Below are 11,019 nucleotides of genomic sequence, written 5' to 3'. Positions count from 1 at the left end.
CTCCCCCCCCCCCCCGGGCTGGGTTGCAGAGAAATTCGAACGTGAATGTGGATAGCGTCTGGCCAAAGAGTTTATCTCATAGGAGAGGAAATGAGACCAGTTTGTACAAGAATACTCCAGAGAGACGCTAACCAATTGCTCTGAGGGTTCCGGGGTCTCTGGGGACACCTTCACCAGCACCTCAGCTCTCCAGCCTGTCCTTATCCTTGCATTCACAATTCTCTTCCTAAAAGAAAGATTCCTTTATAGGAAACCCACACTAACTCACTCTTCCCTATACAAATCACATGGTCAGAGCAGAACACCCGGGTCTCTCGTACACTACATTCTCGGCCAGGAATGCCCCTCCCCCCAAGTGACTTGTGGACTGATCCCTCCGCGAAGTCATACAGGGTCAGCAAATCCCAGGCTCGGTCCTGGGCTTCCTCACTCAGTAGCTTCCTGACCTTGATTAAGTCAGTTGACCTTTCCTCACCTCTACAATAGGGCTCAAAATGCCAACTTGGGGGGCTATTAAAAGCCACTAAATGAGTCACTGTATGCAAAACAATCAACATTAAAGCTCTGAACAAGCGTTAAATGTTGTTTTGACCCTTCCTTCAAAGCCTGATTCAAATGCTGCCACCTTTATAAAGTGCACCCCCCCCACCTCCCCCATCCTTACTCTGTGCATTACACCTGCTTCTGTTTTCCCAGGGTGTCATGCGCCGTTTACTATTATTAAGTTATTCACTCATTTACTCCCTCATTCTTTTATTTCCCAAATATTTATTGAGTTCCTCTCTGTACCAGACACACGCTTTCTTCCTGCCTGCATTTATAAACTGGGCAGAGGCTGTCTTATTTTATCTGTATTCTCCAGAGCACTTAGCTCATTACTGTGCACTCACTACTCTGGGCTCAGGAACGGTTGTTTTCCTGGGGTGACATGGGAGCTGTGCCTTGAAGGTTGGGGAGGGTTAAATGGGGGGAGGGTGTTCCTGGGAGAGAGAGCACAAGCCCTGCTTCTTCCATGGCAGTGACTAGACGTTATAATCATCTGGGGGAGCTTTAAAAGGAAAGGGGTAGCCTGAGTCCCCTACTCCCCACCCCAGGTGATTCTAGTGTGCAGTCGGGTTTGCTAACCCTCACTCCAAGATCATTTTATCATTTGGTGACTGAGACACTCCTAGCAACTGCCTTTTATCGCCAGCCCATCCTCATGACTCTGGGGTCACAAATCCTACTTATTGCCTGGATCCTGTGACGTCACTTGTGGTTTTGGTGCACCTGCGAACGCCACATCAGCCAGGCTGCCGAGAGCTCTCTAGTTTATTGTTCCATTACGTCACTGAAATTTGTTAACAGGTGGGTCTAGGAGATGTGACCACAGGACAACATCCTCCCATGTTTCTTACCTTTCTAGAACCTTCTGCCCTCATCAAACCAAGGACAGAAAAACAAAGACTCTGACCCACCACAGGAGAACTAAAGAAAACCTCAGAGTCTCACCCCTCTCCCACATCCTCATCTCCTCACCCCTTCCCTGGGTCTCTAATCGAATTTTTACACCTCATTTCTGTGTTTTTAGTCCGCTCATCCTTGTGTTTTCTTTCTTCCCTCCCCTTGAACAGCTTCCCCTCTGGGCCTACCACCTGTGATTATGCCTCCGTGCAGACGTGCGAGCAGCATTTAATAACAGGGGTGCTCCCCTGACAGCGGTTTTGATAAGGGTGGCGGGGAACGTTCTTTCAGGGGCGCACTTGGCAGAGAAAGCCTCGCCTGGTATCACAATCCGAGATGCTCCAGGCTCCACCTATAATTACACCTTCTCAGCCTCGCCTATCCACCTCCCTTTCAGAGCAAAACTATAGTGGGTGACACTCACTTCCCCAGTGGGGGAGGCACCAAGCAGGAGTTTTGGTTGGGAAATTAGTATTTCATTCTTTATCTGCCCTGCGGGTGCTGTCAGTACCGGAGGAAGAGTTCTGGCTGCCGCTGGAAAGATCATGCATTCAGGCTGTAAAAATAACAACCTTTTACCTATATAGGGGGCTTGTTCCCAAAAGAAATTATGCCTCCATTATAGGCCCTTTTAGACCATTAGTGATATGTTTGCATTTCCCCAAGAATGTTTACCTTTCCCTACGGGGGACCGAAGCCAGTCCTTGCTGTTCACAAGTCCGTAACTGTGATCAAAGCTCACGACTTTAGCTCAAGGAACCAACAGTTAGGTTTTGGAGTTGAATTTCAACTCACTAATTGGCTCGGCAGGTGCTTTTGTTTTTCCTTTCCACTCCCTAAGTGCCCTTGTCCATCTTGAGCTGGCCTCCCCAGGTGCTAGAGAATTCTAAGCAAAGGACCAGGGAGCAGATCCTCCTAGGAGCAGTGTACCTCTCTCCATAAACTCAAGGTAGGCTCTAGAATATTCTCGCCAAGGATCTTTTTGTCAGCTGGATGTTACTTTACTTCTCCAGGCCTCGAATATGATTATGGTGTCTACCTATGAGGTTTATGTGAAGATTAGGTCAGATAATGCATATAAACTCAGCAAATGCATGCCAGAGGGTTCCTGCTCATTACTTTGGTGTTCTTTCCTTTCAGTATACACGTGGGAAGCCGGATGACTCTCCCCCCCTTGATACCCCCCAAGAAGGAGCCAATGAAGAAATGCAAAGAAGCTTTTTGAAACCTCCAGGACCACAGGAAATTAATAGTTGGAGGGCCCCTTGAAGCTTTCGATCCATTTTTCCACCTCTAACAGAAATTTCTCCAAGTCATTTCTAGTGGGAGAAGCTTCCACCACCTTCTGCTTGCTAATTCTAGGACCAGAGACTCACTACTTTTCAAGGATGTCTGTACCGTCTTCAGACTTTCAAAGTTCTTGTTCGTATCAGGCTCAGACCTATCTCCCCGTAACCTTGACTTGTGTTGTGGTGGATGGGATTGTAATCAAGTCAAATGTTAGGATGGAGAATTGAATTCTCCTGCCTCTGAGCTTCTGTGAATCTAGTCTTTTCCTCGTTCATAAAACAGGGGTAGTTATTACTTCCTCTGATTACTTTACACCACTCCGGGGAGGATTGATCGTAACCACATTGGCTTCAAAAGTGCTAAGAAATTTAAGGGGGTACTTATTAGCCTTTGGGACGACACACAATATATGTACTTTGTTTTCCACATGACCATCTCTCTATCTCTCTCTTTTTTAAAAGATTTTATTTATTTATTCGACAGAGATAGAGACAGCCAGCGAGAGAGGGAACACAAGCAGGGGGAGTGGGAGAGGAAGAAGCAGGCTCATAGCAGAGAAGCCTGATGTGGGGCTCGATCCCACAACGCTGGGATCACGCCCTGAGCCGAAGGCAGACGCTTAACCGTTGTGCGGCCCAGGTGTCCCCACATGACCATCTCTTGAGACGGAAGATTTCAAACACAGAAATCGAGTAAGATGATGCTATGCTCGTCATGTACTCGTCACTCAGCTTCAAAAATTACCAATATCTTAGCTGATCTTGTCAAGTGGTTTTCTTGGCCTTTTCCATCTGCCCTCCTCCTGGGCACTTTCTAGGTTGCCAAGGGTCCATCTTGAAATGGAATGACTACCAGATTGTTCATGGTGAGGGCAGAGAGCATACCTGCCTTGCCCACTCTTGTATCTCTAGTGCCTGGCACTGCCCTGCTCATGGTAGGCTCTTAATCGACAATTATTAACTAACTGAACTAAAAGAAGAGGCACTTGGGTACTGTGACACTCTCTCAAGTATTGTGTCCTCCAGGGTAGGAAACGGGCTCTTTCTACATACCAGAGTCTAAGTCACGATAATAAAAATTAACTGACCACAGTCAACCAAGGAGGGAATTGCAGGACACATTTGGGCCCCTGATGGATGGAATCCTGGGGCAAAGTAGACTTTTCTGCGTCATTGTTTTGGATGAGAAATCACTCCTGAATGCTCTTCAGTGCGTGCACCCAGAAATTCCCTAAGACGATACCTCGGTGCTTCTCTTTCTCGGGGCTTGACTTCATGATTCTCCAGTGTTCCCAGGTTCTCCCCGAAGTCAGGTGGAAACATCAGTGCAGCTTCCAAGAGGAGCAGGAGGGCCTCAGAGATCACGACGAGTCCCCTTAGCTCTTGCACTCATTCGATCATGTGTAAAGGGACCTACCTCATGGGCCCATTGGGATTTATAAGGAACTAATGTGTGTAAAGTGTATCTTCCAGTGCCTGGCATAGAATGGGCACATGATGCTTTCAAACCCAAGCAGTGGCCTTCCATGCCCGACCTCCACGGTTTGCCATGCTTGGTCTCTTTTAATGAGAACAATCGTGTGCCAACCATTGTGTCAGGCACAATGGCCTGGTGTCACCAGGTTACTCAGGGGAACTTGGAATGTTGAAGGTAGTGATTGCAATGACCCTCAGGTCATTCTTCCTCAGGTGTTCCTTGGTGCCACTTTCAGAGCCAGAACATGGGCCTGGAAGGATCATTGGTCTGACATGGGGTGGAACTTCTCGGTCATTCATGATATCACCTATGATGACTACGAAGAGGTCAGCACCATGCCATTCATTCCGCCCTAGTGACCTGCTCTCTTCTCCTTTACTTGCCTGCCATACAGTGGACACTCAGTCCATTCTTGTATTTATGGGTGAATTTGTAGTGTGGTGAGTCCATGCTTTTCTGAGATATTTCTGGAGGAACACCTTTGGGTATAAGCAGCCAGGAATAGCAATTATTTGTAATGGAAGTTAAAATCATGCATAGGAAGCACAAAAGTGTTGCCTCATTAAGGAAAGGAAAGGAAAGGAAAGGAAAGGAAGGAAAGGAAAGAAGGAAAGGAAAGGGAAAGAAAGGAAAGGAAAGGAAAGGAAAGGAAAGAAGGAAAGGAAAGGAAAGGAAGGAGAGGAGAGGAAAAGAAAAAAGANGAAAGGAAAGGAAAGGAAAGGAAAGGAAAGGAAAGGAAAGGAAAGGAAAGGAAAGGAAAGGAAGGAGAGGAGAGGAAAAGAAAAAAGAAAAGAAAAGAATAGAAAATAAAATTATGCATTTCCTTCTGCTATAAATCTTTTGGGAACTCCAGGTTTAAAGAACTACTGGACAAATAAGGAATTGGGGTCCCACCAGTGGGGAGAAATTGCTCAATGCTTATAGTAGCGGAGGTCCAATATGCTTTGAAAACTTCCCAGTTGACCACTGGGATTTCTCAGCCCCACCCTGTTGATAACTGCTGACCCTCTTTGTCTCCACGCTTGACCTTTTAAGACAGAAGGGCTTCTAGAGCGTTACAACTACACCCACTCCCTTAGTATTTCTTTATTATGACAAAAGCTTGTTGGTGGTTAAGGATCAGTAGACACAGCTTCTAATTCTGCAGTGTTCTAATGTGTTCTCCTTTCTTCCTGATCATCCATTGTGAGTTACAAGGTACTCAGAGACTTCAGTGGGTGTTGGGATAATGAGAAAACATTATGCCAAAGCAGAGGGGAGAGGTGTTCTCCCCACTTTCTCCCTCCTTTCTTCTTTCTTCACCCCTTCTCCCTTTTCTCCCATCGCCTTCCCTCCCTTCCTTCTCACTGTCCCTCCCTGTCTCTCATTCTCTTGTTCTATCTTTTCTTAGAACAGTTTTGTAGCAGAACGAATCATCTAAGAGCTGCGAGGACAGAAGGAGGAAGGTGGGAGATGGGAGCTTAGGAGGTGCACATCTGTCCCCCCTTTTGGGATTATAGCATGGAGCTATCTCCCTTTACTGAGCTTTTCAGGACTTCATTGGGGGCCTATGTTCGTTCACAAACCAGCCCCATTTATAGAGGGTGGGAAGAGACCATAGAAGAGGCAGGCCACTCCAAATGGGTATGTAGCAGATTGACTCAGCAAGGAGATTTACATACGAGGCTTGTCTTTGGGTGACCACAAGATGATTAGATCTCTGCACTTGCCCGCCCACCACATCTTAAAAGTTTATGGAGTAGCCTTAGCGGGGTTCAGTGCTGAACTGTGTGCCTTAATGTACACAGTCCAGATGGTCTCAACAACACCTTACCTCTCAAGGCTGCATCCTTGGAGCAGCTCCCATAGCGGGCAGAAGTACATTCCAAGGACAGGGGAGGGGCTGAGTAGCCTGCCATTGCCCAGGTCCATCTTGCGGGCCAACTGGTGGCCATGTTCTTTCAATGACCTCCTCCAGCTGACTCCCATTGCCCCAGAACTGTCCAAACTCAGACTGTATCCATTAGGATAATGCAGTGTGAGGAGGTTCCTGGTGATGCCCATGTTGTTGGGATCTAGGAGCAGAAGAGTAATGAGTCTCAATAAACAGCCTATCGACCACTGAGGAGTGAAGTGAGCCCATGGGTTCCCCTCTCGGCTTTCTCCCTCACTGCATTATTACTGGGATGTATTTGTTCCCTTTGTCTCAGCTGCTTCCAGAATCAATAGCCAGCAATGATTTCCTCCAACCAGTGCAAATTACACAAAGGCATGCTGGGGGCCTGGGGTGACTGGGAAGGCAGTGTCCCTGGGGCACTTTCATGATTTCAACCTTCTTGGAGGCTGATAGGCTGGATAATCTGACCCTAGAACCTGAGAAATGGTGGCATGTGTGTTAGTGCAGAGAGAGCCAGACATTCTTCTCTCTAGACCTGCAGAATTCTGGAGTGATCGCGGGAGGACAAAACATACCCAGGAGTGTGAGTGTTGCCTTATGGAGGAAGGGAAACCAGTGTTGACAGCGTGAACATTGGTGTCAGGCAGACCTTGGTTCAAGTCCAGCTCTGTCTCTCATTAGCTGTATGAACTTGGTGAGTGACTTACTCAACAACTTTGTGTCCAGACCATACTTTCTTCACTTGATATTAAAAATACCTCCCTGGCTTCTCGTGAATAAATGAGATAAAATATGTTATGTACTATACTTAACACAATCCCTGGAAGCTTCTCAATAAAGTATAGTCATTTCCATTGTTCTGTGGTGTATTTTCTTCCTTGTATTATTTTAAGTTATTAGTATTGGGTAAGGCCCTCATGGAAAAGGTTCTAGAAGAGCAAGATGTGGTAAGCGGGGCTTTTTACATACCAAGAGAGTAAGATTATTACATTGAAGATATTTGTGTTTGTTCCTTCTGCCTGACTGTACATCTTTCTTCCCCAAGAATGACCTTGTCTCTTCAGTCATTGCACCAAAGAGGGACAGAACAAACCCTAGAGGTCCCCCTGCCGAGGCTCTGACACTGGCCACTCTTGACTTTGTGCTGGGGCCCAGCACCCAGTGGAAACACTGGTCTTGGCATCTACCTAGGCAGAGGACCAGAGTCTGACAGTTGTATAGGTCTGAATCTCAGGAGAAAGGGTTGGGCTGGAGACCTGTACTTGGGAATCTATGGGTGAAAGACCGAACCCATGACTGTGTGTGAGTGAACAGGGAATGTATATAGTAGAAACAGGACCACAGTGAAGTTCTAGGAACACCTACATTTAAGGGGAATAAAGATCCACTGATGGAAATTATGGTGGAATTGTCAGAGAGGGAGAAAGAACAGGAGAGAAAAATGTCATGGTCTCTGCCCACATCCTCATCCCAGAACCTGTGGGTATGTATTTAACATGGCAAGAGAGAGTTTGTATATGTGATTAAGTTAAGGATCTGAAGATAGGGAGGTGGTTCTGGGGGGGCCCAGTGTAATCACAGTGGTCCTAGGAAGGAAAGAAGAAGGCAGGAGAGAGAGAAAGAGATGTGAGGATGAGAGCAGAGGTCAGACTGATGTGATTCCTGGCTTTGAAGTTGGAAGAAAGATGTGAACCAAGAATGTGGATAGCCCCTAGAAGCTAAAACAGACAAGGGATGGATTCTCCTTAGAGCTCCAAGGGAACTGGCTGACACCTTGATTTTAGCTCACAGAGACTCTGACCTCCAGATAATAAAGATTCGCTTATAAATAAAGATAAACTTATATGGTTTAAACCACTAAGTTTGTGGTCACTTGTTACAGCAGCAAAAGGAAACTAATACAGTCTCCAGGGAAACAAATTGCTCGGTGGAGGTGGGAATGTCCAATAGCGTCCAAGCCCCAGGGGCCCAGGTGGTAGGAGAACGGGTGTCGCTCCATATCAAGGTAGCACATTTCCTAAAGGAGATGGAGATGACAGATTTGAGGACCAGGCTCAAGATGAGGGGCGGGGCTTCACTTACCTGGGGTATGAGCGATGAGCCAGGCCAGAGAAGTGAGGGACTCAGCACCAAGCCTACCTGCTAGGGTCAGCCAGACTCTGGGGCCATGAACCCAGCTGGAGAGAGTGCAGGGGCTGCTGGGAGAAAGGCCGGGCAATCCCTGAACACTTCCCAGGGGGCACTGGCAGGTGGGCAGAGTGGGATAGTGGGGCCCCTAGGAAGGGGGCAGGGCTCATCTAGTTGGACAGCCTTGGAGACTCCTGGCATCAAGGATGCCTCTCAGGAGGAAATAGGCCAAGTGACTGATGGGTCAGGGTTTAGATTTAGGGCTTCAGGTCAAGATGAAGCCTGAAATATGCCATATATGTCCAGCAGCTGGACTAAAGCAGAAACCAAAGGAAAAGGTGAGATTCTAGGTGGGTCTGGTTTGGGTGAACCGAGGTGCTGGTCTAGGATTCAGAATAGGCTCCACAGAAGGGCAGGCCGGGGAGCTCAGGACATGGGAATCAAAGCTGAATGGCAGGGTACTGGCCTGGAGGGGTTCAGTCCTCTTTCCTGCTCCAGGTCAGATCCAGGGTTCGTGGGAGAGGATCCAACAGAGGGCGGCACAGGTCAGGGCCAGGTGGGGCCTGCCAGGCGGGAGATGGGAGCCAGAAGACACTGGCTTAGACAGCAACCACGGGCAACAGGCTTTCCAGATGCTCCTGGTTGAGGACTCCCGTCTGAGGATGGAACAGGTTAGAAGGTGAAGTCAGGGAGGAGGGAAGGGGAGTACGTGAATGTTCACTACAGATGAGCCAACTCCTTTTGCTACAACCTTGCTTCCCTGGTGAAGACACTGAGGCTCCAGGGAGAGGTGACTTGCCCAGACTCCCAGAGATATTGGGCAAAGGCAGAGGCCATGGTCTCTTTCCCTTGCATACAGCCAGCTCTCCAAACGGGGCCAGGGCATAATTTGCATTTGGCTTGGACCCATGGGCACACACTTTACCAGGATCCTACAGTTTTGGCTCCCCTTTGGTAGGGAAAATTCTATTTCCTTGAATACCCAGGACCTGGACTCTTCTATTTAGTAAAGCTCTTGCCTTTTCTATATTGGCACGATATCCACTAGAGTAGAGATGACGTGGGAAAGACTGGTCATAGGGCTAACGGGTTCCTTGTGGAAGCATGACCCTTGCGTTTTCTCTCTCTTAATTTACAATTCGATGTCCTCCCATGGAATATTTCTATGATAGAAGCCTCTCCAAAGAAGAAATCCCTCACTGTCGCAGATGGTACAGTTGAGATATAAAAGGAAATGAATCTGCAGACCAGTATTTGCTGTGGGCTTGCTGTTCTGAATAGAGGTGGGGGGCACAGCTTATGTTAAGTGCTGTTAACAGTCAGGCAGGCCAGGGTCCCATCCTCGGAGACCATAACTGGGTAGATTTGCAGTGCAGCATCCAGAAGCAGTTCTCACACCATCAAAGACTGAAAGCCTTGAAGGTGATGTCCTGCCCGTGACAATTTCATCTCTGGGAGGTTGATTACCCTTGAGTGGCCCCACAGCTCCCTCGCTTGCAGAAATCTGTGTGGAGGCAGGAACTCTGTGAGATCGACAGGGGGTGGGCAGGGGGTGGGCAGTGGCATGAGGGAGCCTAGCAGACTCCCCAGAGTTTGAGCACTGCTCTGCTGGTCTTTGGTTACCTGCCTCATGAAGAGGCTGGGGTTATGTCCCATTTTCTGGAGAAATGGTGTAAGGGTGCTGTATTCATGATTCGAGGATTTGAATGTTTCCCGGACAATGTTAAAAACCTATCACCCAAGTCTTTCCAAGTCCTCTCCCCGCTTACAAGCCACAGGCAGGGTTCACTTCCAGATCAAGTCCCTGGCTTCTAGAACATTCGATTCCCATTAGCCTGCTGGCTTCCTCTGTTGGGGTTGCTCTGGATGTGCAAACATATCCTTCTCTCTTTCTTATTTTACTGGCTTGGCGCAGGAGGAAAGAGGCAGGGTAGAGATTTTGGTCTTTGGTGATAGTGGAATATTTCCAGATGCTAAGTGTATAATCCCTTTGGTTCTGGTGTACCTGCCAAGCGAGAGCATAACAACTACGTGCTACAGAACAGAGCAGAGGGTAAAACAAAAGTGTAACATGATTCTGTTAGCACGACACGCTTGGGGAGAAATGAACACACTGTTATTAGCCTGGGTGCCAACCCGCTTTTTTCCTCTTTGTGGGTATTGTTCAAGAATTTTGAGTGGAAACAGTTGAGGGAGAAAGGTGAAAGGGGTTTGACAGAGCAAAAAAGAAATGATGTGTTTCTCTGGTTCTAATTCAAGGAGAGTCACTGAAAATTGTTGATCAGTGAGTAGAGTCAGGTTGACCAGAGAGACAAAGGTGAATGGCCACCTGGGAAGGGTGGTAGGGGGAAAAAACCCTAATGATTCATTGTCTTCTTTTTTTCATGGTTTGGCTTATTTGGAGAAACCTTTCTCAATGGTGGGAGGTGATGGGTCATATGTAAAAGATACACAGGAGGAAGAAGAAACGCAAGGATTTGAATGTGTGCATGAAATAGAATCTGATTTCCAACCATGGATGGTCTTGGGATTCTGCGAGGTCTCTTGTGTGCAAAACATTTGAAGCCCTTCTGGAAGTTGATCCCCATTGTCTACTGGTGGACTTTCCAGATCCTGGGCTCTGCCTTTCTATAAGACCTCTGATGATATAGCTCATTGCTAGACTTCCCAGATAAAGGTGGCCGCCTTTATGGGCTGCCCAGTTACTCCATGCATCACTCAACTATCCCTGCCACTGGTGGTCTGTTTGGTCCTTGGGTCTTGGCCGTGTCCACTCGCAAAAGGTGGCCCATGGTTACACCAGCTCT

This window comes from Ailuropoda melanoleuca, chromosome 10 (assembly GCF_002007445.2).
Source record: "Ailuropoda melanoleuca isolate Jingjing chromosome 10, ASM200744v2, whole genome shotgun sequence".
Taxonomy (NCBI): domain Eukaryota; kingdom Metazoa; phylum Chordata; class Mammalia; order Carnivora; family Ursidae; genus Ailuropoda; species Ailuropoda melanoleuca.
This window is presented reverse-complemented; position numbering follows the sequence as displayed.